The sequence below is a fragment of the Rutidosis leptorrhynchoides genome, chromosome 1, assembly GCF_046630445.1.
Source record: "Rutidosis leptorrhynchoides isolate AG116_Rl617_1_P2 chromosome 1, CSIRO_AGI_Rlap_v1, whole genome shotgun sequence".
NCBI classification, from domain to species: Eukaryota; Viridiplantae; Streptophyta; class Magnoliopsida; order Asterales; family Asteraceae; genus Rutidosis; species Rutidosis leptorrhynchoides.
In genome coordinates this window covers 690452689-690459809 of record NC_092333.1, presented here as the reverse complement: position 1 = coordinate 690459809, position 7121 = coordinate 690452689, and positions in this window count along the sequence as shown.

Sequence of the window (7121 nt, the reverse complement as noted above, 5' to 3'; positions counted from 1 at the left end):
AGAAACTGACCAGGCCATATTATTAAGACTTTTCCCTTGGACACTCCAAGGGGAAGCACGAAGTTGGTTAGATTCATTGGATGAGGCTACGATAGAAACGTGGGATGGTATGTTGGAAAAATTTCTTAAGAAATATTTTCCAGCATCCAAGTCCGCGAGACTCCAACACGAAATTACCCAATTCTGTCAAAAGCCGATGGAAACCCTGTACGAAGCATGGAATCGATTTTCCAAAATGCTAAGAGGTTGTCCAAACCATGGTTTGGATACCTTTTAAAAGGTCCAAATCTTTTACAAAGATTGTGATGTAGCAACCCGAATTTCAATTGACCAAGCGGCCGGTGGTTCTCTTATGGACAAAACCGAGCAAGAGGCTTATGAAATAATCGAGAAGCTAGCCGATTATTCTCATGAGTGGCATCAAGAACGCCTAATTACTCGTAATGCTCAAGTCCAAAGCGCCGGCGCCTATGATGACCTTAGTTCCCTAAGTGTTAAAATAGACGGTGTTGCTCGAACCATGGATAAAATCACCAAGGAAATTCATAGTATGAAAGTAGGTTGTGAATACTGTGGTGGTCTTCATTTAGGAAAAGATTGTGATGCCGGTTTAACAATGGCTCAAAAAGAAGAAGTGGCTTTCATAAGCCAAAGAAATAACAATCAATTTCAAGGAAGAGCCCAATTTAACCGGAACTTTAACAACCCTTACAACCCTCAAGGTCAAAATTCCAATTACCAACAAGGGTCAAGTAGTGGGTTCCAACAACAAACTCCGGGTTTTTATCAAAAACCCCAACAGGAAGAAAAAAAGTCAAATTTGGAGAGTATGTTGGAAAAGTTGATTTCATCACAAACTCAGCTTGTCACAAATATAAACCAAACCAACGAGAAAAACGAACACCAATTTCGAAATCAACAAGTCTCAATTCAGAATTTGGAGAAACAAATGAGTGGTTTAGCTAATTTACTTAGTGAGAGAAAACCAGGTAGTTTACCGGGCGATACAAATAAGAACCCTCGAAATGAGCACGCCAATGTTATCACCACACGGAGTGGTTTAGCATACGATGCTCCAAAAATGCCCGAAAATTCTGATTTTAGTGTTCCGTTGAACCGAAATGATGAACCGGTTAAGGAGCCGAAAAAAGTGGTTGAAAAGGAAGAACGGGAAAAACCCGTAGTGAAACCATATCAACCACCGCTCCCATACCTAAAAAAACAACAACAAGAAAGGCTAGAGGCCGAAAGGTCAAAATTCCTAGATATGTTTAAACAAATTAACATAAATATGCCTTTCATTGATGTAATCTCAGGTATGCCCAAGTATGCTAAGTTCTTAAAAGACTTACTTACTAATCGGAAGAAAATGGAGGAACTTTCATCCGTCACCATGAATGCTAATTGTTCAGCAATTTTGATGAACAAAATACCAAAGAAATTAGCAGATCCTGGAAGTTTTACCATACCATGTCTCCTGGGAGATTTGGAATGCATTAAAGCATTAGCGGATTTAGGGGCTAGCATAAATTTAATGCCTTATTCATTATATGTTAAGCTAAACCCCAGGGTACTAAAACCAACCCGAATGGAAATTCAACTAGCGGACCGCTCTGTTAAATTCCCTCGTGGAATTTTAGAGAATATGTTGGTAAAAGTAGGTACCCTAGTATTTCCGGCTGACTTTGTAATTTTGGACATGGAGGAGGACACACGTGTGCCTCTTATATTAGGTTGACCTTTCCTCAATACCGCTAGAGCTATGATAGATGTTCATGGGCAGAAATTGACCCTTAGTATTGAGGATATGAAGGTTACCTTTTCCGTTGACCATGCCCTACAATACCCCGAGTCTACTGATGATCAATGTTATTATGTGCAAACCATAGACACATATTCGGAGTTGTTGCAGGAATTTCCAGAATTGCAAGGTGCGGGAGAATGCATTTTTGCGGAAGGTGATGAAGAGAATATGTTGGAAGAAGTGGAGATGTTGACCACCTTGATGGCTAACGGTTATGAGCCAAATGATGAAGAATACAGAAAGTTGGATTTAGGAAATGAGTACCGATGTAAAACATCGATTGAAGAACCTCCCGTTTTAGAACTCAAGCCACTTCCAAAACACTTGGAATATGCTTACCTACAAGAAGGTTCTACTCTCCAGGTTATTATTTCATCCGAACTCTCTGTAAGTGAGAATTCTAAACTTGTTTCCATGTTAAAAGCCCATAAAACGGCTCTAGCATGGAAAATTCATGACATCAAGGGTATAAGTCCCTCTTATTATACGCATAAGATATTAATGGAAGATAACTATAAGCCATGTGTACAAAGACAAAGGCAACTCAACCCTAATATGTTAGAAGTTGTTAAAAAGGAGATTGTCAAACTCCTAGATGCAGGTCTCATTTATCCAATTTTGGATAGCCCTTGGGTGAGTCCGGTCCAATGCGTGCCCAAAAAGGGTGGCATGACCGTTGTCACAAATGAAGATGACCAATTAATTTCTACCAGGACTATCACGGGTTGGAGGGTATGTATTGATTACAGAAAATTAAATGATGCTACCCGAAAAGACCATTTTCCTCTTCCTTACATTGATCAAATGTTGGAAAGGTTGACAGGAAATAACTTTTATTGTTTTCTTGACGGTTTCTCGGGATATTTCCAAATCCCTATAGCACCAGAGGACCAAGAGAAAACGACCTTTACATGCCCTTATGGTACCTTCTCCTATCGACGTATGCCCTTTGGCTTATGCAATGCTCTTGCTACCTTTCAAAGGTGTATGGTAGCTATTTTTCATGATATGATTGAAGACTTTATGGAAGTATTCATGGATGACTTTTCAGTCTTCGGTGATTCTTTTGACTCATGTCTTCATAATCTTGAGCGTATGTTGATTAGGTGTGAAGAATCAAATCTTGTGCTAAACTGGGAAAAATACCATTTTATGGTAAAAGAGGGCATTGTATTGGGTCATAAAATTTCTTGTGCAGGTCTGGAGGTGGATAGAGCTAAAGTGGAAGTCATAGCCAAATTACCACCACCGTCAAATGTAAAAGGCGTAAGAAGTTTTCTGGGACACGCCGGTTTTTACCGGCGGTTCATTAAAGATTTTTCCAAAATTGCAACCCCCATGAACAAACTTCTTGAGAAAGACGCTCCATTTATCTTTACGGACGAGTGTCTTACGGCTTTTAACCTACTTAAAGCAAAGCTCACACAATCACCCATTCTCATATCACCGAATTGGTCAATACCATTCGAACTTATGTGTGACGCTAGTGACTTTGCTATTGGTGCCGTCTTGGGGCAAAGAATTGAAAAACATTTCAAGCCCATTTATTATGCTAGCAAGACATTGCAAGGAGCCCAACTTAATTACACTACCACCGAGAAGGAACTCCTGGCAATCGTCTTTTCGTTTGATAAATTCCGATCCTATTTGGTACTAGCAAAGACGGTTGTCTATACAGACCACTCGGCATTGAAGTACTTGCTTGCTAAGCAAGATGCTAAACCCCGGTTAATACGTTGGGTCTTGCTTTTGCAAGAATTCGACATCGATATTAAAGACAAAAAGGGGGCCGAAAACCTAGCTGCCGATCACCTTTCTCGACTTGAGAACCCGAATCTTGGGGTTCTCCATGAGACTGTTATCCAAGATAACTTTCCAGACGAAAATCTCATGAAGATTGAGAAAATTGATGATCCATAGTTTGTAGACATAGCCAACTATCTTGTGGGTGGATTCCTAGAAACCGGTTGGTCACATCAGAAAAGAAAGAAATTCTTTAGTGACCTAAAATACTATTTTTGGGAAGACCCTTATCTATTTAGGCGATGTGCGGATGGAATTATTCGTCGGTGTGTTTCGGGGAAAGAATGCACCGAAATTCTGCTTGACTGTCACCTTGGTCCAACAGGTGGGCACTTTGGTCCCCAAATTACGGGGAGGAAAGTTTACGAGGCCGGTTTCTATTGGCCTAAAATATTCAAAGATGCCTACACTGTTTGTAAGGCTTGTGACGCGTGCCAACGGGCCGGTCAAATCACTAAACGGGATGAAATGCCTCAACAAAGCATCCAAGTATGCGAGGTGTTCGATGTTTGGGGAATTGACTTTATGGGGCCCTTTCCAAAATCTCATTCTTACCTATACATACTTGTTGCCATAGATTATGTTTTCAAATGGGCGGAGGCAAAACCTCTACCAACAAATGATGGCCGAGTTGTGGTAAACTTTTTGATGGAACTTTTCTCTAGGTTTGGCACGCCAAAAGCTCTTATAAGTGACCGGGGCACCCACTTTTGCAATAAGCAATTTGAAAAGGTGTTGAAGAGATATGGAGTAATCCATAAAATTTCAACATCCTATCATCCCCAGACAAGTGGGCAAGTATAAAACACCAACCGGTCATTAAAACGCATACTTGAAAAGACCGTTGGTGCAAATCCAAAAGAGTGGTCAATCAAGTTAAACGATGCATTATGGGCCTTTCGCACGGCCTACAAAACATCAATTGGAACAACTCCTTTCCGTATGGTATACGGAAAAGCATGCCATCTCCCATTGGAGATTGAACACAAAGCGCATTGGGCGCTAAGGGCATGCAATTTGGATTACCAAGAAGCAGGTCGGTTACGTTTGACCCAACTAAACGAATTAGACGAGTTGAGGCTCGAAGCCTATGACAACTCTCTAATTTACAAAGAAAAAACCAAACAATGGCACGACAAAAGATTGAAACATCCAAAAGAATTCATGGAAGGAGATCGTGTCCTTGTTTACAATTCCTGTTTCAAGTTATCACAAGGAAAGCTTAAGTCCCGATGGACGGGACCATTTGTGGTTAGAAAGGTGTACCCTTATGGTAAAATTGAAATGGTGAACTGGAAGGGTGATACTTTTAAAGTGAATGGCCACCGGGTCAAACACTATGTTGATGGTCCCCTAGAAATTGAGGACGAGGTTAGCCTCAACTTCAAAAACAAAGCATAAATCAAAATGGGGACGAGTTTGGTGAACGACTCGTTAAAAAATGGTTCACAATTGTAAATAGGTTTGAAATGTGTGCACGATAAATTTTAGTTTGGTACAAAATGATTTACGTTTGGCCTTTAAACACGCGCGACTCAGAAAAACAGGTCAGTGAGTTTTAGTGCAATGGGACGCCGTCCCATTTTCCTGGACGCCGTCCCCATTTAAAGACCTGGACGCCTTCCCATTTTCCTGGACGCCGTCCCCATTTAAAGACCTGGACGCCGTCCCATTTTCCTGGACGCCGTCCTCATTTAAAGACCTGGACGCCGTCCTCTTTTGCTAGACGCCGTCCCAGAATGAAACCTTGGACGCCGTCCTACTTTCTGGACGCCGTCTAGCGTGACTGACTCAGAAAAAAAAATACGTTTTAAATACCTATCCAACCCATTTCTTAACCACAAAAACACATTTTTATCCATTTCTCTCTGCCAAACACGAAACACTCTCCAAAAACCCTAATTTCTACCTCAATTTTGCGTTTTCTTCTTCAAATCCAAACTTCAAATCATGTTTTCTAGGGTATGGATACTCCATTTTTACACTTTTCTTTATCAATTACTTGAATTGTATGTTTATATCTATAAATTGGTGAAGGATAAGTGTGGGGTGTTTGATTTGCATGATTATTGTTAAGATTAACATGCCTTAGTAGTTTAATTGCCCATAATGTGTTTATTTTGCAAAGATTACATGCTTTTAAGGGTTTGTTCATGATTTTAGGGTTTGTGGAATTTGAATCCGAATTTAGGGTGATTAGTTCATGATGTTGAGTTTGTGAATGATGTTAATGAATCTTGTGAAGTATTTAATTGTGTTGGTGATATTGATGTCAAATTGGCCGGGTCATTTTTGAATGTTCTTGAATTTTTTAGCATATTGTTGAATTGTAATGAACTTATGAAGTATGTATGCTTGATTTTCATTTGTATGGGCCTGTTGAAGTAAATTGATGGAATGGAATGCCATAATGTATGATGTTATAATAGGTCATTTGAACTAAAATTGCGAAAAATGTGTTATGATTTGTAATGAATATCATTAGAATGCAAATTTAAATGTTATGACCTATAACACAACATGCTTGATTCCTTGAGTCATAAGTTGATGCTACATTGTGAAGTTGTGATTTTCATTTTTGAAAAGTTATTAACGGGTTTATGTTGACTATAGTTGACTTTGGTTTAAAATTGTGAACATACGCTTTTGCTTAAATGAGTCATAATACTTATGAACTTGAAATGGAATGATTAAGTTCTCTTGCTACTCGGTTATGTTTTAGCTAACATTAACACAACGGTTTCTATGTTCTTTTGGTCTGGTGTTAATGTTTTGCAGGGACAATCAAGCCGAGGAGGACCTGCAAAGAGAGGAAGGACAGCAGGTTTGGCTCCACCACGATAACCACCACAACAGCAACATCATTCATCATCATCGTCAGGAGAAGAAGAAGAGGAGGATCGAAATGATCCTCGAGTTTGGTTGACACAGGTTCAAAACGACGAAGACTACACAGAAACATTTGAGACGATAAACCGTAGGCCTATTAATGCCACTTGGTATTTTATCTGGGGCCCATTGGAAGAGGCGGGTATGCGCCGCCATGTTTCTAACTTACTCGCCATCCCCTAAGGTAGAGTAGTCACCCACGCTTGGGAGCAAGTTTTCAGCATCAACGAACCAATTTATCCGGTGCTGCTTAAAGAATTCTACTCAACTGTGCGATTTAACAATGTCAGCGATTATTTGTCAAATGACTTTCTTCGATTTTGTTTAGGGGGTGAGTACAGGGGTATAAGTAGTTTTGAGCTATGCCGAGTTTTGGGTATTTTTGAGGAACTCACCGATACCCAGTTAGGTGAATACTTGCGAGCCTCCGATTATGTTGGCCGGCATGAATTTAGTGATGTTTCTTATTGGCAAAGGATTTGTAGGCCGAATGCGGCTGCACAGTTTAGATCAAGCAGGCACAGGTACAACGAAATCGCAGCCCGGGATGATAAACTGCTTCATAGACTTATCGCATGCACTTTTAATGCGAGGGTTGAGGGTCACGAGAAAGTGAAAACGTTGG